Source organism: Bos taurus, chromosome X (assembly GCF_002263795.3).
Source record: "Bos taurus isolate L1 Dominette 01449 registration number 42190680 breed Hereford chromosome X, ARS-UCD2.0, whole genome shotgun sequence".
NCBI classification, from domain to species: domain Eukaryota; kingdom Metazoa; phylum Chordata; class Mammalia; order Artiodactyla; family Bovidae; genus Bos; species Bos taurus.
This window is the reverse complement of record NC_037357.1, coordinates 107,999,748-108,023,292: the sequence shown is the minus strand read 5'-3', so window position 1 is coordinate 108,023,292 and position 23,545 is coordinate 107,999,748.

Sequence of the window (23,545 nt, the reverse complement as noted above, 5' to 3'; positions counted from 1 at the left end):
CCTCTGTGATTCAGACGTCCATGCCCCTCTGCTCTGTGTTGCTCAGTTTATTACAGATCAGTATGTTTATTTTTTCTTCATTTTGGGGTCTAACCAAGTTGCCACTCTGAAACGTGTAAACCACTTTTGGATTCTCCCCAGCCACCACATTGAGAACATACAATCATAACTACTCTAAGCTGAAGTGCCAAAGTAGCCATGGGACTTTTCCAGGGACCTTTCTCTAATGCCTCTTAGGTTTGGATCCCACTAATCCTAAACCCTAGGAAACAGCCTGGGGACATTTAATCCACATTTTAACTTCCTTAATCATATCTATCATGTTAAGAAAGCTGAGCACTGAAGAATTGATGCTTCTGAACTGTGGTGTTGGAGAAGACTCTTGAGAGTCCCTTGGACTGCAAGGAGATCCAACCAGTCCATTCTGAAGGAGATCAGCCCTAGGATTTCTTTGGAAGGAATGATGCTAAAGCTGAAACTCCAGTACTTTGGCCACCTCATGGGAAGAGTTGACTCATTGGAAAAGACTCTGATGCTGGGAGGGAGTGGGGGCAGGAGGAGAAGGGGACAACAGAGGATGAGATGGCTGGATGGCATCACTGACTCGAGGGACGTGAGTCTGAGTGAACTCCGGGAGTTGGTGATGGACAGGGAGGCCTGGCGTGCTGCGATTCATGGGGTAGCAAAGAGTTGGACACGACTGAGTGATTGAACTGAACTGAACTGAACTAATCTAATCATGTCTTTCAATTATTTCTTTTTCTTTTCCTAAAGAAAAGAAAAATTTTAACTTCCACCTTTTAACTTCCTTATGTCTATCAATTATTTTTCTTTTCTCACATCCTTCTACAATCCTTTGAGTAGAATACATACAGCATAAACTCTAGGTCTGCTTCCTTCAAGGCTGAGTTTACTAGAGTGCCAGGTTTTCATAACTAGTGTATTCTGCCAGTTTAAAATATCTACTCAGAAACTCGGTTTCTTTATTCTCAGCTGGATTAGCCTTACTCTGCCTCTTATAATTAGTAATACCAGTGACTCAATGCTTGAGGGATCTCAGATTATCAAGAAAATGTGAGAAAGAAAAGCCTTGATTATTATCAAAATATTGTCTACTGCCACACCTGTAAACAAAAATTTGTGGCTAATTAGATGACTGGAAATGGGATAACATTTTATTAGGATATCTGTATTAGTCTGTCTCCTTTGATAAGACTGAAGTTTTGATATGTTAAATGGCTTGCCTGAGAACCCGGTGACAATAGCAACTCCAGGTATAGAAAAACACAATATTTTTCTATTGCTGGAAGCTCTAAAACTGGAGCATGAGAAATGGAAAGGAGCTTTCAGCTAGCTCAACACCAGTGATTCACAAACATGCATTAGAATTGATCACAGAGCTTTTGAAAAATATTTCTGACTCTCCCACAGCAAGCATGCAGATTCATCATGTCAGGGGTATGTTCCATTACCTTGTATTTAAAAAATAATCCCCTCAGATAATTTCTGTGCTTTATAAAATAAAAATTCAAGAGCATGTGTAATACACTTCCAGTGTGCCTCAAATGTTACCTTTCCTGGGCGTCCTTCTAGCAGTTCTTTTGTGGAATCTTCCAGCTCCCAAAGACCAAATGGGAGGAAGCTAAGGCTGGAATTGGGTCTAATGTAGGCACAGCTTGAGTCAGTGGTTTTAACACTGTTGTGTGCTTCAGGATCGTCTAAGATGCTTGTTAAAAATGCACTTAGCAGGTGCCACTTCCAAGTTGCCTGAATCGCTTTATGGACACTTGATAATGGGTAACTAATACATGGATATATGCTCGAATTCAAAGCTGACTTCTGGTATAACCTGAAAGTGAAGCTTTGGGGCTCTTCCGCCATTACCCACGTCAGAACTTTGGCTGCCCTGTTGTGTATCTACCCCAAACAACTTAATAGCTGTGCTTATTTACGCAAACATTTGCCTCTAATAGTTGAACCTTCCTTCCGTTGAAGGCAGCAAACCGTCTGTTTCCTGGTCTTGGCTTTGGAACACAATCTGGCGGTGAGTAGAAAGTGAGCATTACTTGTCTGTTGGATTTGGCAGGATGGCATGTACAAAACATTCCCCAAAGTATTTCTGAGCCTGCTCCTGGAAACATAAACTGTCTTCCAAGCCTGTAAAATGAACTGTGATGTTTGCTCAGTGGAGAGTTTGAGATCACTGAATTTGCTGATTGATAAATGCCTGTTTGGACAATGGAGAATGCCCTCCAAGCATAATCTGTCTCCCGGTAATTCTCAGAAAACACAGATGGCAAGAAAGTTTGGACCTCAAAAGCCCTGGCTCTAAAACAGGGGTTTGTATAGAGTTTAATTACTTTGCAGGTAAATAAAACAGCGAACAGATGTGTATCACCAGGTCCAGTAGTAGCGTGAACCATGGTATCAGCCCAAACCCTATCTTCTTGGCTCCTTGTTTGGATCCCTCTGAACACAGAGACAGGAGGCCAAAAATCTGTGTGGTGAGTTCCATAGCCTGTACTGCCAGATGAGGCAAGTGAGAACCATTAGGAGAAATGTCCAAGTTAGGATAATTATCGGGGGAAACGTCCTAAAGCCCAGCACTCTGTGTCTCTGTGTATATATTATGTGTATATTGTGTGTGTGTGTGTGTGTAGGAGTCTTAAGGACTATTTTTATTTAAGTTTGGAAGTAAGAATGTTTTTAAGTAAAATTTATTTTGGAATAATTTTAGATTTTTTTTTTTACAAAGTAGTTCTGTATCCCCATCACCTAGATTCCCCTATTATTAACATCTGAAAACCATGATACACTTCCCAAAACTAAAAAACCAACATTGGCACATTACTAATAACTAAATTATGGACTTCATTTGGATTTCATTAGACTATGACTAATGGATTTTTGTTTTGTTTTGTTTTGTCTGTTCCAGAATCTAATCCAGAGTACTGAATTACATTTGTCATGTCTCCTTGGTCTTCTCTGGACTGTGATAATTTCTCAGACTTTCCTTTTTCTCTATAACCTTGACAGTTTTTTGGAGTACTGGTCAGGTATCTTGTTGAATGTCCCTTCATTTGAGTTTTTCTGATGTTTTCTCATGATTAGACTAGGCTAAGGGGTTTTGTAAAGAATACCACATAGGTAAAATGTCATTCTAATGACATTATATGAATTTGTGCGTACTGTCAACATGACTTAGTGCTGGTGGTTTTAACCTTGATTACTGGACTCAGTTTGCTATGCTAGGTTTTTCCATTATTCATGTTGATATATGGCAAAACCAATACAATATTGTAAAGTTAAAAAATTAAAAAAAAAAGTTGAAAAAAAAATAAAATGTGAGATACATTACCATAAAAAAAAAAAAAACATTGCTCTGCCTTCCATCCATATGCTTCCCTTTGAAATCAAGTCCTAAATCCAGCCTACACTCAAGGGAAGTGGGGAGAATGCAGATGCACTTTCTGGGTCATATTGACATAAATTACTTGGAATTATTCTGTAAGGAAAATTTGTCTTTCTTTAATTAATTAATTAATTATATCAGTATAGATTCTGGTACACTTAATATATATATATTTCTTATATATATAATATATAGCTTTTTTGACTTAATTTTTGGATTTCTTTCATTAATGTTTTCCAGTTTTTCACATATAGATTCTGCACATATTTTATTAGATTTGTACCCAAGTACTTCATTTTGGGGGTGCAATTATAAATGGAAGTACCGGTTTTTAATTTCAAATTATAGTTATTTTTTCTCATATTTAGAAATGCAGTTTACTTATGTCTATTGACATTGTATTATGTGACCTTGCTAAACTTATTAGTTCTAGTTTTATAGTCAATTCTTTGGGATTTTCTACGTAGGCAGTCATGTTATCTGAGAATAAAGATTTATTTCTTCCTTCCCAATTTGTACACCTGGTATTTCTTTTTCTTGCTTTACTAATCTGCATGCATGCTAGGTCACTTCAGTCATGTCCAACCCTTTGTGACCCTATGGACTGTAGCCCACCAGGCTTCTCTGTCCAAGGGATTCTCCAGGCAAGAATACTGGAGTGGGTTGCCATTTCCTTCTCCCCAGCGTCTTCCCTGCTCAGGGATCAAACCTGCGTCTCTTAGGTCTCCTGCATTGGCAGGCAGGTTCTTTACCACTAACACCACCTGGGACGCCCTTACTAATCTAAATAGTAGTTTTAATAAAATATTGAATAGCCGTGGTCAGAGATGGCAGCCTTGCCTTATTTTAAGGTGAAGGCATTCAATCTGATGCCTTCTAGTATAATGTTAGCTGTAGGGTTTTTTATGGATACCTTCAATTAGAATAAGGAAACTCCCCTCTGTTACTAGTTTTTGAGTGTTCTTATCATGTATGAGTGTGGAATTTTGTCAAATGATTTTCTGCACTTATTTTAAAATTTAGTGTTTTAATACACTGAATTATATTAATTTTTTATAAGTTGAATTGACCTTGAGTTCTTGTGGTAAATCCCATCTTGTTGGTGTTCAGTCGCTAAGCCGTGTCTGACTCTCTGTGACCTCATGAACTCTATCTAGCACACCAGTCTTCCCTGTCCTTCACTATCTCCCTGAGTTTGCTCAAATTCATGTCCATTGAGTCAGTGATGTTGTCCAACCATCTTCTCCTCTATCACCCCCTTCTCTTGTCCTTAATCTTTCCCAGCATCTGGGTCTTTTCCAGTGAGTTGGCTTTTCCCATCAGTTGGCCAGAGTATTGGAGCTTCAACTTCATCATCAATCCTTCCAATGAAATTCAGTGTTGATTTCCTTAGTTGTGATTTATTTTAATTTTGTTATGTTGCTGAATTCAATTTGTTGATATTTTCTAATGGATTTTTACATCTGTATTAATTAGAGATATTAGTGTATAGCAATATTGAGTTTTGATGTCTTTGGTTTGGGTATGAAGGTACTGATGGATTTATAAAATGAATTTGGAAGTGTTCTCTTGTTTCTTCAAAGAGGTTGTGTAGAAGTAATTCTCTTAAACTTTTGGTGATGATTCTAGTGAAACCACTTGGACTGTAGGGTTCTTTGGGGAGAGTGGGGGGAAGGGGAGGGGAAATTTTAACTACACATTTGATTTCTTTAATAGATTTGGAATTATTCAGGTTATCCATTTCTCCTTGAGTGATTTTTGGTAGTGAATGTTTTTCAGAGAATTGGTGTATTTCATCTAGAATTGATCTATTTCATCTAAGTTACTGACTTTAAGGGCATAGAGTTGTTAATACTTTAATGCCAGTGGAATCAGTAGTGTTGTCTGGTTTTTCATTCCTGATGTCATTGATTAATATCTTATCTTTTTTGTTGTTGGTTATTCTGACTGAATGGCTATTAATTTTGTTGATCTCTTCAAAGAACCAGCTTTTGTTGTCATTGATTTTTCTCTATTTTCTATTGATTTCTGCTCTAATTGATTTTTCTCTATTTTCTATTGATTTCTGCTCTAATTGTGTAATTTTCATTTCTCTTACTACTTTAGATTTGCTTAACTCTTCTTTTGCTGCTTGCCTAAGGTAGAGCTTGCATTCTGTATTGTAATGAACCCTCTGATGCCAGCTAAAAGTTTAGAAAGGCTGGATTATGTGATCAAATCTCTGTTTTCCTGCTGGGCTATTCTCTGAAGAGTAATCTTCCTCACAAATTTTATTCTACACCAGTGTTTTTTAAGTAATCTTAGATGAGAGGACCTCCTACTTGTATAGGATACCCGTTTGCAGTCAATCTCATATGCACAGGATAGCCCAATGAAAAATTAACCCATTACTGAATTACTTAGTTAAATGTTTTACAGACTCTGGTTTTCTAAAAAAAAAAATCATCTGGATGCTTTCTTCTTCCTTAATTCTGCCCCTTTATTCCTCTACTTTTGAGATCTCTTTCCCTTTCCCTTTTTTTTTTTTTTTTTGGTCCCCATCCATAGTCCTCATTCTTTGCTCCCTTACCATTGATACCTCATGCTTGTAACAGAAGAGGATCTCAGTGCCCATTTCTTCCATCCCCCAAGTCAGGCCATGAGTCTTGTAAAGGATATGACCTTAGACAGCTGCTGAATTTCCGTGATACTCTCCTTGGCATTGTTGATCCTGGCTGTGTGGAAACAAGGGTTTCACACTTCTCTTAGTGTCTGTGACTCCTTCAGTGGAGGATGTGATTTGTTTAACCACTCCCTTTTTGATGGACTTCTAGATTCTCTATTCTCTTTTTTTTTTACCACTACAAATAATGTAGCAGTGACCATCTAGTAATTATATTTGTGTGTGTGTGTGTATATATATATATATATATGTATTTTTAGAAGGATAGTTGCTGGGCCAAGCATATGTGTGTTTAACATTGGTGATAGATATTGCAAATATTGCCTTTTAAAAAATTTCCAATACTCTGACAAGAGTATGTGGGAGTGCCCTTTTACTTACAGCTTCAGCAATAATTGGTGACAACAAGCTATTACATTGTTGTAAATCTTACAGGTGAATAAAACTCTTGTTTAATTTTGAATTTCCCTGATAATTAGTGAGGTTGAATATATTTAATATAGCAATCTATCATTTATATTTGCTTTTTTGTGAATTTCATGTCTATAGTCTTTGCCCTTTTTCTGTTGAATTGTTAGGCTTTTCCATTTGAGTATTCACATATCAACTCATTCTGGCTATCCATTCCTATCTGCTGAATATGACAAAAATGATGTTTTACAGCCTTTTATCTTCAAACTTTATGAATTATGTTAGAATACAAAACTCTCTTTTGCTAAGTCTTGTTCTGTCAATCTTTTTCTGTATGGCTTTTAGATATTATGTTTTGCTTAAAAATAAATATGTGCTTAATACATATATTTGCATAATGCCATGATAAAGAAAATATAAGGTTACACATCAATTTGCTAATGGTGGTTACATCTAAGGAGAGAAATATAGGGGGAACCATAAAGTGAAACTTTTAAGCTTCTTTTGTGTTTGAATGTGATGCAATGTGTAGATATATTTTATAAATTACTGTATCTATGGATTAGTCATAAAACAAAAACCTTTAAAAGCCAGCTGAAAAAAAATGATTTTTCCTTTTCCGTTTTCTTTATTCCCACTGTAATTATTTTTTCTTCATGACTCTATTGAAATTGATCTTGCCAATATTAATGATTTTGTAATTCTTAATGCAGTAGGCACAATTGTCATATTCCTTACCTTATTCTCCATTTGACACCAGAATTTATTCCCTTCTTGAATGTTATTGGCCTTGATTTCTTGGGGTACCATTTTATTCCAGTTCTTTTCCAGCTACTCTGACCACTCTTGATTTTTTTCACTGTTTATATCTGAAGAGTTGATTTCCCTCAGAATTTCTTGGATAACCCTGTATTAATTGTTATTCCACAAACTCTCACTAAATGACTGTCTGCTGCTAAGTCGCTTCAGTTGTGTCCGACTCTGTGTGACCCCATAGACAGCAGCCCACCAGGCTCCCCCGTCCCTGGGATTCTCCAGGCAAGAACACTGGAGTGGGTTGCCATTTCCTTCTCCAATGCATGAAAGTGAAAAGTGAAAGGGAAGTCACTCAGTCGTGTCCAACTCCCAGCGACCCCATGGACTGCAGCCTACCAGGTTCCTCTGTCCGTGGGATTTTCCAGGCAAGAGTACTGGAGTGGGGTGCCATTGCCTTCTCCAAATGACTGTCTACAGTAATGTTATTAATACCCTTTTTTAGCTGGGTCAGTCTTAAATCTAAATCTCTGTCACAGATATGGCTCCTGGATCCTTGATATCTGTATATCCCACTGCCAATCATATAGGCCTCACCCCTAGATATTCTACAAGTTCGTTGAACTCAACATGACCAAACCTGAGTTTTATTAGTTCCACCATAAATCCATTATAGAACAATATACCTTGAGGATATCATCATCCAAGGAAGCTTGACTTCATTCTGTTCACCCCTTCTATTTTATATCAAGTTCTAAATTCATTTATCTTCCTTTACATCCCTCACATCCATACTGTTCCCCTATTCATGCTGATCATTCCCTAATGCAAGCCCTGATCATTTCTCCCTTGGTCTCTTTACTTTCTAACTCCATCCACATTATTTCACTTCAGTTCTTCACCATACTACTTCATCCTCCATAATATCTTGCTAAAGTAAAAATCTAATAATATTACTTCCTTGCTTAATATTTTCATCTACTTATCACTGCTTGCAAGAAAACTCAAGCTTTCAGGATGGCATCAGTTCAGTTCAGTTCAGTCACTCAGTCATGTCCAGCTGTTTTTGCAACCCAATGGACTGCAGCACACCAGGCCTCCCTGTCCATCACCAACTCCCAGAGTTTACCCAAACCCATGTCTACTGAGTCGGTGATGCCATCCAACCATCTCATCCTCTGTCGTTCCCTTTTCCTCCTGCCTTCAGTCGTTCCTAGCATCAGGGTCTTTTGAAATGAGTCAGTTCTTCGCATCAGGTGGCCAAAGTATTGGAGTTTCAGCTTCAGCATCAGTCCTTCCAATGAATATTCGGAACTGATTTCCTTTAGGATGGATTGGTTGGATCTCCTTGCAGTCCAAGGGACTCTCAAGAGTCTTCTCCAACACCACAGTTCAAAAGCACCAATTCTTCAGTGCTTAACTTTCTTTATAGTCCAACTCTCCCTTCCATACATGACTACTGGAAAAACCATAACTTTGACTAGACGGACCTTTGTTGGCAAAGTAATGTCTCTGCTTTTTAATAGAATGACATAATAAGCCTTTAATGAATAGACTTTTACCTCATTTCTTACAATATCCTTTCAAATCCAAGAATCTACCATCTACTGACTTTCTTAAAGTCTCCATGTTCTTCTCTTCCATATTTTGAACATTTTCTTTCTCTGAGGATCGCCATTCCTTAGTTCTTCCATGAGTGAGGTCTTAACCCTATTCCTGATGCAAATCAATAATTCTCTTATCTATGGTGTTTATAGCCTACTGCCTCCAAACCTCAGACACAGTCAACTTCTCTTCTTTCTAAGCAATGACTATACTTAAAACACATCACTTTATTGTAATGATTTTACCAGTTATGCTATACTCTGAAAATTTGAGTGGAAGTATGTTATCACAATTATCACGTTATTCTGAGCAGAAAGCATGCCAGTTGGCATATAGTGCTTAATATGATTGCTGAACAAATGAAGAGATTGAACATATTTTGTTTGTGTTTCAGTGGATGTGTTGAGTGAAGCAGAAAATAATGTAAGAATTATATGTGTTCTTATGAGCTGAATTGTGTCCTGCTGAAATTCTTGTGTTGAACCCCTAACCCCCAGGCCCTTTAATGAGGTGACCAAGTTGAAACAAAGCCCTAAAGGGGAGTACTAATTCAGTCTGGCTGATGTTCTTATAAGAATAGGAAATTTAACACAAACACTGGGGATGCAAACACCCAGAGGAGTAATCACATGAACACAAAGCCAGAAGGTGGCCATTTGCAAGCCAAGGAGATGGGTCTCAGAAGAAACCAAATCTGTTGACACCTTGATCTTGAACTTCTAGCCTCCAGAGTATGAGAAAATAAACTTTTGTTGTTTAAGCCACCCAATGTATGATATTTTGTTATGGCAATCTCAGCAGACTAATAATAATAATATTTACACATTTTTAACCCCTTGTTTTTGCTTACTTGTGACAATTTTGGTTACAAATTGTCACATACTTGGTGGTTTAAAACAATAGAAATTTATTTTCTCACAGTTCTGGAGGCCAAAAGTCTAAAATCAAGTAAGCCTGGGCCAAAGTCAAGGTATCCACAGAGCCATGATCTTTCCAAAGAGTCTAGAGGAAAAAATGTTGTTTATTCCAGCTTCTAATGTTGGAACTCTTCAGTCAATACTCCAATCTCTGCCTCTGTCTTCATATAGCCTACTACTGTGCATGAAATCCCCCTCTGTCTTTCTCTGTAAGGACATTAGGCCTGCCTAGATAATCCAGGATAATATGCCCTTCTCAAGATTCTAAATTTAATCACATCTGTAAAATCCATTTTGTCATATGAAGTAACGTGTACAGGTTTCAGGATGTCATCCTAATATTTTGTGCTTAGTCACTCAGTCATGTCCAACTCTTTTCGACCCTGGGGACTGTAGCCCACCAGGCTCCTCTGTCCATGAGGATTCTCCAGGCAAGAATACTAGAGTGGGTTGCCATGCCCTACTCCAGGGGATCTTCCCAACCCAGGGGTCGAATCCAGGCCTCCCACATTTGAGGCAGATTCTTTGCCATCTGAGCCACAGGTTTGGAGGACCTTTATTCAGCCATACACATTTGTCTTATCTCTCCTTTTGTTTCTTCCTCCCTCCATTATTTTTATTAATTCCTTCCCTTCCCTTCCATTTGTGTGTTCCCTTTCCTCCTTTTCTTTTTTTTCCCCCTCCTTTTCTTTTTGAACTTCCTTACCAATCTCCTTCTCTTCTGCCTTCTCTCCCTTCTTCTGAAAGTGACAAGGCAAAAGAAACTGGAAGGGGATAAATGATATTTTTTACATTCTCCCATTAGGGTAATGACAGAGTTGTAACAAGGAGGCCTCCCAAGCTTGGTATCTTTTTCACCGCATTACATGCACTCTCTCCAGTTAAGATTTATGTAAAATCAAAGAGAGCCAAGCTGTCACCCTGATACAAATGAAGCTACTCATTACTCTATATGCATTGCTCTGAAACTATTACATCTTAAGAAATTAGTGGCATCTCACAGTCTACTGTATCTGAAGCATAGGAAAAGCTTGACAATGATGGTCATTAAAAGGACTTATAGGAGTGATAAGAAACAGGTTTTCTTAATAAATGTATATCAAAAAGTATGGTATGTGTGGATGATCAAAATAATGAGTGCTTTTCAAAACTGGCTTCTCTGAATTTCAGTTACTAACTTAGTGTTTGTCACATTTCAACTGTATCCTCACAACACCCAAATCAAAATGAAAATATTAAAAAATTGTCAGTTCATATGTTTGACAATACAATACCATAAATATGCATATACTTTCCCCCCAGCTGAGTCAATCTGCTATTTTGATATAATGTAGACATGTCCATTGGAGAAGGCAATGGCACTGCACTCCAGTACTCTTGCCTGGAAAATCCCATGGGCAGAGGAGCCTGGAAGGCTGCTGTCCATGGGGTTGCGAAGAGTCAGACACGACTGAGTGACTTCACTTTATTTTTCACTTTCATGCATTGGAGAAGGAAATGGCAACCCACTCCAGTGTTCTTACCTAGAGAATCCCAGGGATGGGGGAGCCTGGTGGGCTTCCATCTACGGAGTCGCACAGAGTCGAAGATGACTGAAGTGACTTAGCAGCAGCAGACATGTCCATCGGAGAAGGCAATGGCAACCCACTCCAGTACTCTTGCCTGGAGAATCCCATGGATGGAGGAGCCTGGTAGGCTGCAGTCCATGGGGTCGCGAAGAGCTGGACACAACTGAACGACTTCACTTTATTTTTCACTTTCGTGCATTGGAGAAGGAAATGGCAACCCACTCCACTGTTCTTGCCTGGAGAATCCCAGGGACGGGGGAGCCTGGTGGGCTGCCGTCTGTGGGGTCGCACAGAGTCGAACACGACTAAAGCAACTTAGCAGCAGCAGCAGACATGTCCATAGTTAAAGTTTTTTTGTGTGTGTTGCCAAGTGACATCTTGAGAGGCAGAAGACTTGAATACCCTTACGTTCTGACAGCCTCTCTGTAACTTGGAGACGAGTTGCTTAGCCACAGGCCTACCCACTAATATTAAGACTAAAATTAGATGTTCTTATAATATTTCACAGGGTATTATGAGGGGAAGTTAAACAGCACTCAGCAAATAGGACAAAATTTATATGAACTACTGAAAAACATGCATTCATTTAATTTTTTTGAGAAGTGCGTGACATCTGCTAAGATAGTGGGAAACAATGTAAGCAGTTAACCAACTTGATCTTCCCTCATGCATATTCTTGCTTTTCTTCTAAATCAATAAGGTCTGCCTCTGTTCAGAAACACTGAATAATCACATCTCAAGTTCTACTTAAATTTTACTGTACTGTTAATTTTTTTGTTTGTTTGTTTGTTTTATTTTATTTTATTTTTTTTTACTTTCATTATTTCTTCTTTCCACCTGTCTTTTTTTTTAATTTTATTTTATTTTTAAACTTTATATAATTGTATTAGTTTTGCCAAATATCAAAATGAATCCGCCACAGGTATACATGTGTTCCCCATCCTGAACCCTCCTCCCTCCTCCCTCCCCATACCATCCCTCTGGGTCGTCCCAGTGCACTAGCCCCAAGCATCCAGTATCGTGTATGGACTGGCAACCTGGACTGGCAACTCGTTTCTTACATGATATTTTACATGTTTCAATGTCATTCTCCCAAATCTTCCCTCCCTCTCCCTCTCCCACAGTGTCCATAAGACTGTTCTATACATCAGTGTCTCTTTTGCTGTCTCGTACACTGGGTTATTGTTACCATCTTTCTAAATTCCATATATATGCGTTAGTATACTGTATTTATGTTTTTCCTTCTGGCTTATTTCACTCTGTATAATAGGCTCCAGTTTCATCCACCTCATTAGAACTGATTCAAATGTATTCTTTTTAATGGCTGAGTAATACTCCATTGTGTATATGTACCATAGCTTTCTTATCCATTCATCTGCTGATGGACATCTGTTGATTTTTATTTAAAAACTATTTATATTATCTATATAAATTTACTTGGTTATATAGGGTGGGCTTATTAGAAATGGTGCTTTGGGGAACATGTTTAAATTTTTTCTTTACATTTTAATAATGATTTTTACTTTATGCAATTGAATTTATAAGATTGAGAGAGGACAGGCTGCAGGCAAGGAGGGTAATTGGAGAGCTACTAGCTTGCGCTTAAGTTCTTTTTGAGTGGTAATAAAAAAAAATGGTAAATTATAAATAAGAAACGTAGCGCTAATTTTTAAAATTCTGACCCAGAATTGCCTATTACACTTTTCATGATCCTGATAACATATGCCTAATATGTTGAATACATTCTGAGTCTGGGAATTTCAGATGGAGTATTTGAAACAAAAGTTAGATCTAATGAAAATAGCTGGCCAATGCCCATCAATCTCCATTTTATAGGAAGTGCTGAAACTCCAACAACAAAAAGAGGTAGCAAAATGAATGATAAAGAAAAAGGAGGTAGTTGAAGAGAATTTGTCAATATAATCTACTGTAGAAATTGCTTTCATGATCTGCAATAATTAGAGAACATAACAAAATTGAGCCTTGAGTCTGGTAAGAGAGGAAAGTCCTCAAGTCATGGAGAACCACTTGGAAGTTAAATGAGCTGTGAGGAGGTGGATGAACCACTTGCAGTGTTTCCCTGGGTTTTGTCAGGTCCAACATGAAGTTATCCTGGGAGGAGCTAATGTGTTAGAGCTCTCTACATCTTATTGGCTTTGGAAAAGTATCCCTAAGCATGCACAGAAGTCTTCAGTGACCAAACAGACATAGGGCTTGTTAATAATGCTTTAATCAAGGCTTTTCTAATGGAATCAAGGATTAAAATAGGAGACAGAACTATGATCTCATGCAGAAACTACTTAGAAATCCATTACTTTTGGATATTATACCTACCAGATTTAAATCTCCTTGAAGTTAAACAGTTCTCCTTCCCCATAGTCTAGGACTTCTGAAAATGATATTTTGTGTGTATTGTCATATTGTGTTATTTAATGATTTATTGTTTGTGACTTAATTTCCCATGATATTAAGCAATACTATTCACATTATCTCAGTTACTTATATCATCTTCTGCTTGTTGTTTTGCTTTTTTTGTTTGTTTTTTGGCTTTTATCTAATCCTGCTGGGCTCTAGTCCATAGGGTTGCAAAGAGTCAGATGCTTCTGAGCATGCACACATGCACATATTCTAATACTAAATACATTGAAACAGTTTGTTAAACCGGACATGGGCCATTGACTTTGATTGCTTTCTGCCAACCTGTTCTCACCATTGACTAGAAGGTACTTGTAGGACACTTTGTTAAAGTCTCTCTTTCAGTTATCTTTTTTGCTAAATTGAGGTAGTTGTTGTTTACTTGCTAAGTCATGTCTGACTCTTTTGCGACCACATGGACTAAAACCTGCTAGGCTCTTTTGTCCATAGGATTTCCCAGGCAAGAATAGTGGAGTGGCTTGTCATTTCCTCCTCCAAGGAATCTTCCAGACCCAGAGGTTGAACCTGTATCTCCTGCATTGGCAGGTGGATTCTTTACCACTGAGTCACCAGGAAAGCTGCAAATTTAGGGATGGAACTACTATTTGAGGGCTTCTCTGATAGCTCAGTTGGTAAAAGAATTTGGCTGCAATGCAGGAGACCCTGGTTCGATTCCTGGGTCGGGAAGATCCACTAGAGAAGGGATAGGCTACCTACTTCAATATTCTTGGGCTTCCCTTGTGGCTCAGCTGGTAAAGAATCTGGCTGAAATTTGGGAGACCTGGGTTTGATCCCTGGGTTGGGAAGATCCCCTGGAGAAGGGAAAGGTTACCCACTCCAGTATTCTGGCCTGGAGAATTCCATGGACTATATATAGTCCGTGGGTTTGCAAAGAGTCAGACGAGACTGAGCGGCATTCACTTTCACTGCTACTTGGAATACTTATTGTTAGGGTTGTGAAAATTTCATTATATACCTTTTATTGGGCTCATAGAAAGAATTCAAAAAAGATTATCTATAATAATAGTCAGAATATAACACTTATTTCTCTTCTCCCAATGACTTGATTCTAATCATTAAACAGGCAGTGTCCACATCATGACATGTTTCCTGTCTGGATTTATCTGCTTGCCTGTTGCCTCTTCTGCCTCTTTGAAGCCTATCTCAAAGACTTCCCTTATCTTTTATGAAAATTTGCTGAAAGAGTAAAGAATGTAGGTCTGATCTTCCTTCATAAAAGTAAAATATCTCATTTTCATTTAGAAGTAATTGTTTTGCTCTGATTTTTAGTGTATTTAGCATATCACTTTACCATGACCATTCATTCAAGAAAGAGGAGGTAGGGGGTAATATTCTATGCTACTTTTCATTTTATTTTACTTTTTACATTTTTATTTTGGAGGTTCTACTCCATGCCAGACACTGTTTTAGGAGAAGATTAAAACAAGGCAAAACAAAAGAAAAAAAGCAAAGAGAGTCTCTAGTTTTATCTTAAAGATCTTAGGGACTATACTAGAAATTCAACTTGAACAAGTTTAGGCACAAAATGGAACGTGATCCACTCTAACAACCAAGGGAAGGGAAAGTGGTGCAGCCAGGCCTCTGAGACAGGGGGCATCACGGTGTTCTCTCTGCCATGCTCTGCTTCTCCATGGTGGTCTCCTTTATCTTATGTAATCCATCTTACACAAGTTCTTCAGCCCAACTCTCATAGCTCTTGTCCTCACAGCTTCACCATCAGAGAGGGGCCAAGCAGAGCCCACATCCCAGAGAAGCTGGGGACTCTGACTCCTTGGCACAGAGTCTGCCCCTGTCATTGTGTCGAATGACTGGCAGCCTCTACCAGGATCCTTTGTTGTAGTAGAAGAGGGAAAATGGTGGTATTATAAGATTAGAGGTGCTGCTTCCACATCGTGGCTGGTGGGGGGGTGGGGTTGGTGGAGTGGGGACTGCTGGGGAAAATGAACAATATATATTTATATTGTTCACCATCTCCCAGGGCTTGAGATGGCAGTGGCACCCCACTCCAGTACTCTTGCCTGGAGAATCCCATGGACAGAGGGGCCTGGTGGGCTGCAGTCCATGGGGTCGCTAGGAGTCGGACACGACTGAGCGACTTCACTTTCACTTTTCACTTTCATGCATTGGAGAAGGAAATGGCAACCCACTCCAGTGTTCTTGCCTGGAGAATCCCAGGCAAGGGGGAGCCTGGTGGGCTGCTGTCTATGGGGTCGCACAGAGTCGGACATGACTGACGCGATTTAGCAGCAGCAGCAGCAGCAGCTTTAGTGTCCCCCTGCCCAAGTTTATGTTCTGATTTTCCAGTTTTTAGTCCACACGATGATGGAGAAGTGTTGTGTCTTCCCTAAGCCTCAGTCTTCTGATACGAAAAATGGGATATATAATATCAAGTGACTCATGCATGTTGCCTTGTTGTTGTTCAGTCACTCAGGTGTGTCCAGCTCTTTGCAACCCCATGGACTGCAACCCCATGGACTGCAGCACACCAGGCTTCCCTGTCCTTCACCATCTCCCAGGGCTTGCTCAAGCTCATGTCCATTGAGTCAGTGATGCCATCCAACCATTTCATCCTCTGTCGTCCCCTTCTCCTCCTGCCTTCAATCTTTCCCAGCATCAGGGTCTTTTCTAGTGAGTCAGCTCTTTGCATCAGGTGGCCAAGGTACTGGAGCTTCAGCTTCAGCATCAGTCCTTCCAATGAATATTCAGGATTGGTTTCTTTTAGGATTGACTGGTTTGATCCTCTTGCAGTCCAAGGGACTCTCAAGAGTCTTCTCCAACACCACAGTTCAAAAGCATCAATTCTTCGGCACTCAGCTTTCTTTATCGTCCAACTCTCACATCCATACATGACTACAGGAAAAACCATGGCTTTGACTAGACAGACCTTTGTCAACAAAGGGATGTCTCTGTTTTTTAATACACTGTATAGGTTTTCATTGCTTCTTGGAAGAAAAGCTATGACAAACCTAGACAGCTATGAAAAACCTAGACAGCGTTTTTAAAAGCAGAGACATCACTTTGCTGACAATGGTCCTAGAGGATGATAGTTGGATGGCATCACCAACTCAACGGACATGAGTTTGCGCAAGCTGCAGGAGATGGTGAAAGGACAGGGAAAACTGGCATGCTGCAGCCCATGGGTTTGCAAAGAGTTGGACACGACTGAATGACTGAACAACAACAAAAGGTTTGTCATAGCTTTTCTTCCAAGGAGCAAGCATCTTTTAATTTCATGGCTGCAGTCACCATCTGCAGTGATTTTGGAGCCCAAGAAAAGAAAGTCTGTCACTGTTTCCATTGTTTCCCCATCTATTTGCCATGAAGTGATGGGACTGGATGCCATGATCTTTGTTTTTTGAATGTTGAATTTTAAACCAGCTTTTTCACTCTCCTCTTTCATATTCATGAAGAGGCTCTTTAGTTCCTCTTCACTTTCTGCCATAAGGGTTGTGTCATCTGCATATCTGAGATTATTGATAGTTCTCCCAGAAATCTTCATTCCAGCTTCTACTTCATCCAGCCCAGCGTTTCTCATGATGTACTCTGCATATAAGTTAAATAAGGAGGGTGACAATATACATCCTCGACATACTCCTTTCCCAATTTGGAACCAGTCCATTGTTCCATGTCTGGTTCTAACTGTTGCTTCTTGACCTGCATACAGATTTCTCAGGAGGTAGGTCAGGTGGTCTGGTATTCCCATCTCTTTAAGAATTTTCCACAATTTGTTGTGATCCACACAGTCAAAGGCTTTAGCATATTCAGTGAAGCAGAAGTAGATGTTTTTCTGGAATTCCATAACCTCCCCTAGCTTGGTTCATAGAGATGTTTCGTAAGGCCCACTTGACTTTGCACTCCAAGATATCTGGCTCTAGGTGAGTGATCACAGCATCATGGTTATCTGAGTCATTAAGGTCTTTTTTTTTTTCTTCTGTGTATAATTCTCGCCACCTCGTCTTAATATCTTCTGCTTCTGTTAGATCCATACCCTTTGTGTCCTTTATTGTGCCCATTTTTCAATGAAATGTTCCCTTCAAGAAAACTGGAGATACCGTGGTGCTCGGAACACATTAATCTCACAATGAATGAAGGCTTTTATTCTAATTATAATATCCTCTACATTGGCTAAATAATCCCAGTCTCTGTTCAGTGAAGCTAATAGAACATTCTGAAAATTAAGGGCTTGAGCAAATTCCCTTTGGGGTTCTTGCTGCCAAGTTGCTGACAGCAGTTAAAATTCTTGCCATGATAACATGGTTGAGTTTGTTGGTAGCATGGGAGATAGTCTTGTTTGCTGGGACTTAAGTTGCTTCCCAAGGGAGGATGACCTTTCTGGGTTCCTGTCAGTTGTGGCCATTTAGACAGTCTGTTGAATTCAGATTGGCAAAAACTTGTAGCCTTGCCAGTTTTTATCATGAACCCTTAGACCAGGTACTAGGATAGAGTCAGAGGACTTTAGAGAGCTCGTAGCCATTATCATGTTGAACTTTTCCCAATGACTCTCTTGAAAGTCTTCTTATGGCAAAGGCTTGAGGGGAATTAAACCTACTGAAAAAAGTTATCTGTGCTTGCTAGGAGTGGGGAGCCAGTGGACTGGGAAGAAGACAGCAGGCTTTCGTCGCTGCACGCTCTCCATGTGAGATAACCAAAAATACATATTTTCAAAGCCCTCAGAAATTTAAATTGCTTCCAGAATGTCTGCTGAGAACAGCTTTAGATATTTCTAGACTTGCAAAGCCTGGCAGGTTCATTCATGTTTGGCAGAATGCATCGTATGCAGCCATACACAGCTTTTCTAACACCTGGGATGCTCAAAATCTTGAGATCCTCACTCTGATAAAGGCAGTGTGGTTATATCAGCTGAAGGGAAAGGGTGTTTTCCTTCTTCTAAGCACAAAAGACTGCTGCTTATGCTTTGGATGTTAATAGTATTTCATGAGATAAAAATAGATTGGGAGGCAAGTACCCCAAATCCACTGGGCCTATGTTTTAATTGAGGCAGGTAGATGTGGATGGATTCTAATATCACACGAAGTATTTCTCAAAATCATTTTTCAGTCTGATATTTTTTCACTTCAAGGAGAAAGTTTAAAACAGCCTTGTTTGTAGTTAAATACATAGTTTTCTATCTGGACCTGATCATTTTTCTTTGAAAGATCATTCACCTGGAAGTCCTTGGTTTAAAACGATTGCTTGGGCCCTGCAGTTTTTCTCCTCCTCTTCTCATCCCTCCTATATACAGCTGAATCTTGTTTGTAATGTTTTCCATTTAGGCATCTATTCAGGTCAATTTTGTTAACTTATTCCCCACAGGCAGGAAAAAGCCATTTTATAGAATGGTGTATGCTGCATTCATCCTAATTTCCCTTCATATGATGGATTACAGATTTTTCTTTTATGTAACATCAGTTTGGTGCTAAAGTGAAATGTGAAGATTTACAGATCTCTTTCCAAAAGTAGTATTACCCATGAACTCTAAAGCAATTAAAAAAAATTTTCCTGGAGGAGGTAGCAGAATAAGGGAAAAATCTTGATGGTGGGATGAAAAAATCCTGAAAATAGCATTTTGGTTTGCATGACCAAAGGGGGATAATCTGAAATACTGGGTATTTGGATGACGATACCACACCCAGAAAGAGTGACTCTCCACATGACAGGTGTTTGAACAGGTCATAAAGGGCTGAGTTGGATGTGAGAGATTGACTTTTGCATCATAGAAACATCCTCAAGGAGCTTGTGCTGAGGAAACGAGGGCATATAGGCTGAATCTGCAAATGCCTCACAGTTTTCACGTCTCTCTCTAAGTATAATATCCTGTGGCCAGTGAATCCCCATTTTCTTCCTGGTAATCACAAGTGGTTTTAGCAGTGAGGTTCTGTTATTTTATTCTTGATTTGTTACAGATGGTCATGAAAAGATGACTCATTTGTGGTTGCAGTGAGGAGAATAAAATTCAAGACTTCAGTGCCTGGTTTACTGATCACTGCACACCAAGTACAGCAGCCCCTCATGGCAGCAGATGTCTGTTTGTTCTTACAGGGAAGCAGAGAAAAACCCATTGCCTTCTCGGTCTAGTAGATGTGATGCTATCCAGCTGCCAACTACCAGGCTGCTGGTGCCTGGTTAGGGTGGAAACTGCTTGTTCCTAAGAAGCAGTTGATGAATAATAAGTTATAAGAACATCCCTGCAAATAACCTACCAATTAAGTATGACCAGCATATTAGTCTTCCTGTTGATTTCTTTACAATGAAATTTAAAACTCTGTTCCTGGGGAATAAAACTGAATCTGGGCCTGTTAATTCTGGCAACTTATGCTTTAACTTGAGTCATCAAGTCCTTTTTTCTGAAAAGGGTGTAGAAATTTAGTGAACTATCCCAAGCAATTTTATTAGTTCCCTGTTGACTTTTTTTCTTCTTGTGGACTTTCTGTTCCTCATTCTAAGAGCACTTTGAAGGTATTCCTAAACCTTCACCCATAGCCTCTCATTCTTCAGCATCACCTCATTTGGTACATATTAAAGGCCAAGCACTGAGCAGCCCTGACTTTCAAGATGCTCAACATAGAGAAGACGACATGTGGAAGAACATCGATCATTGCCATGCTGTATGAGAAGATGATAAGGGAGAACCTCCTGAGTGAACCTGAGGACTGTAAAGATGCTTGTGGGAACCTGTTAGCATTAAGTGAGCTCATTCTTGAGGGACAAGTAAGGATTAGCCAGAAAGATCAGCATACAGACAGAAGAGGAGGAAAAGAATCTCCAGCAGATGGAACGGCGTGGCCAAAGATTTGGAGGTTTAAGGTACCTTAGCACACTGAATTGAATTGAAGATAGACTAGCAGTTCTGAAGCAAAAGGTATGTGTGTGAGTGTAAGTGTGTACAGTCATGTGCACACTTGTGCACATGCAGTGGTAATACTGGAAAATTTTTCCATATGGAAAAATCCACATGAATATTTTGGCCAACACAATGTAATGGAGGATAAGTCTGTGACCTTGTAGGTCACCTAACTCAATATGATGTTTCAGAACATAGGGGATAATTCCACTGCAGACAAGGCACATGAAACATTTCCATTCTCCCATGAATAAGGAGACACAAACAGGAAAAAGAAAAAAGAACCAAGCATTATAGGTATAAATCCAGAGAGATGGAGGAAGTTGAGGACTGAGGTAGAGGAACAGTTTTTAAGTCCATCTTCTGCTGGATCTTTGCAGTGTGACTTCCTTATTATTATTTTTTATTTATTTTATTTTTTATTTTTTCTTTCTTTTTTAATTTTATTTTATTTTTAAACTTTACAATATTGTATTAGTTTTGCCAAATATCAAAATGAAGTGTTGCATGTTTATACTCTCAATGTCAACCCCAATATTCAACTACAAATCCAAATATAAACTGACTCCAACTTACAAATATGTTATGTCCCCAAAATGGAACAGTGCTTCTGGGTACCTACTGTCACATATATTTGGTTGACATTAAGTTACCCTGTCTCCAACATATCCCAAAGGCATTTTAGCCAATATATACATAACAAAGTCCTGATCTTCTCTTATGCTCCTGACCTCACACCCCCTCTTCCCTCTCTTCTTCTACCCTGACTTACTTCATCTCTATCGCTTAGACATCTAAGTTAGAGCACTTGTAGGCATGCTTCTTTCATATCCCATGTTCCATCAATCACTGAGTCTGATTTTAGGGCCACTTTAATCCATTCTTTCCTCAGTACCTCCACTGCCCTAACCCAGGCTCTCTTTTCCTCCTATGTAGTGAATAGTGAAGTCGCTCAGTTGTGTCTGATTCTTTGCAACCCCCTGGACTGTAGCCTACCAGGCTTCTCCATCCATGGGATTCTCCAGGCAAGAATACTGGAGTGGGTTACCATTTCCTTCTCCAGGGGATCTTCCTGACCCAGGGATCGAACCCAGGTCTCCCGCATTGGAGGCAGATGCTTTAACCTCTGAGCTACCAGGTAAGCCAGTGGCCATAATAGCCAAGCTTTCTCATATTGGACCCAGAGTGATCTCACTGCTGCTGCTAAGTTGCCTCAGTCATGTCCGACTCTGTGTGACCCCATAGATGGCAGCCCACCAGGCTCCCCCGTCCCTGGGATTCTCCATGCAAGAACACTGGACTGGCTTGCCATTTCCTTTTCCAATGCATGAAAGTGAAAAGTGAAAGTGAAGTCGCTCAGTCGTGTCCTACTCCTAGCAACCCCATGGACTGCAGCCTACCAGGCTCCTCCATCCATGGGATTTTCTAGGCAAGAGTACTAGAGTGGGGTGCCATTGCCTTCTCCGAGTGATCTCCCCAAGATGTGTTAACTTTACATCTTAAATCATTCCAGTGGCTCCATGTTACCTTCCAGATGGAGGCCAATCTCATTAATACTGTGCACAAAGTATCTGTACACATCAACTTGTGCCCTACATTCCAGTCCCAGGGAACAACTGGCCCACCCCTAGATGTACTGGCTATACATCACACCTCCTCTATGCCTTTCCATGTTCTCTCACCTTGCCTCCTATCATCTCCTTGTCCTCTTTCAGAAACCAGCCCAGACATCACATCTGAAAGGCTTGTCTGTCTATTTAATCATCATTTAATGGTGATCTATTCAACATGTGATGCCTGGCACTGTGGAAGAACTCAGAGGTACAGTGGTGACCAAGAAAATAATCTCTGCCCTCAAGAATTTTGATAGGATATAATTGAGCAAATAGATACTTGAACATAGGCAATTAGATGAGGAAAGGAGAGACTATATCAAAGCATGTGGCAATACTTAATCCAAACTGGAGAGAAAGATTTTCAGAGGAAGTGACATCTAAGGCAAAACATGAAGAATACATAGGAGTGACCACCAGGCTATAGAAGGGAGGATGAGGGGAAGTGGTATTGTAGGCAGAGGAGACAGCCTATAAGTGTTTCTTTCCACAGTCTTTTTCTCAACCTGCCATGGTGTTTTTTGTTTGTTTGTTTTTCATTTTCTGTTCATTCACATCACCTTTCCTCCTGTAAGAACACAGACAGGGCAGGTGCAAACCTTCAGAGGTTCCTGGAAGCCTGACCTGAGGTTGGGAGCACATGTAGTCCACTGGCTTTCTGGTCCATCTCCCACCAGTAGCCAAACCAGTAAGACTTTAGAAGGTGGGAAAGTTGAGCCAAGCATCTAGCTTCCCATGGTTCACAGATGAGCAGTCTCAAAGGGATTTCAACCTCCATCCTGGGGCTCACTTGATTTTTGCTTGAAATGAGCATGACTGAAGGTCTTAGCACCTCCAAATTGACTCTAAATGGGCTATGGCACTGATCGCTGTGGCATGGATAGCCATTGCCAAGCTCTGACCCCCACAGTGCCGTGGAGCACAGTCATCTGACTCCAGTCCACTCTGTCTGTCCAGGCCCACACCCCATGGGGTAGAGGGCAGCAGTGGTTGCTAGATTGGTGGGAGGAAGGAGAGCCCTTGTGGAACCCAGAGCACTGGGGGTGGGGATTAGGCTTTACCAGAGAGACCAGGGGGTGATGAGAGTTGGGGTGATATGAGTAGAGGCTTCAAACACTGTCACATTTCCATTGACCCCCGGGGCTCCATTTAAAACCACAAACTCAAAGATAGTTTATTAAGAATTACAAAATGACTTCTGGAATGACGACATGAGAAGATGAGTATTGGATTCTTTTTCTGGTGAAACAGCCATAACCGGTGAAAATTTTATGTATTGTCTCAGAGCAGCCATTTAAAATTTCTGAAAATTGTTTTAAGAACATGT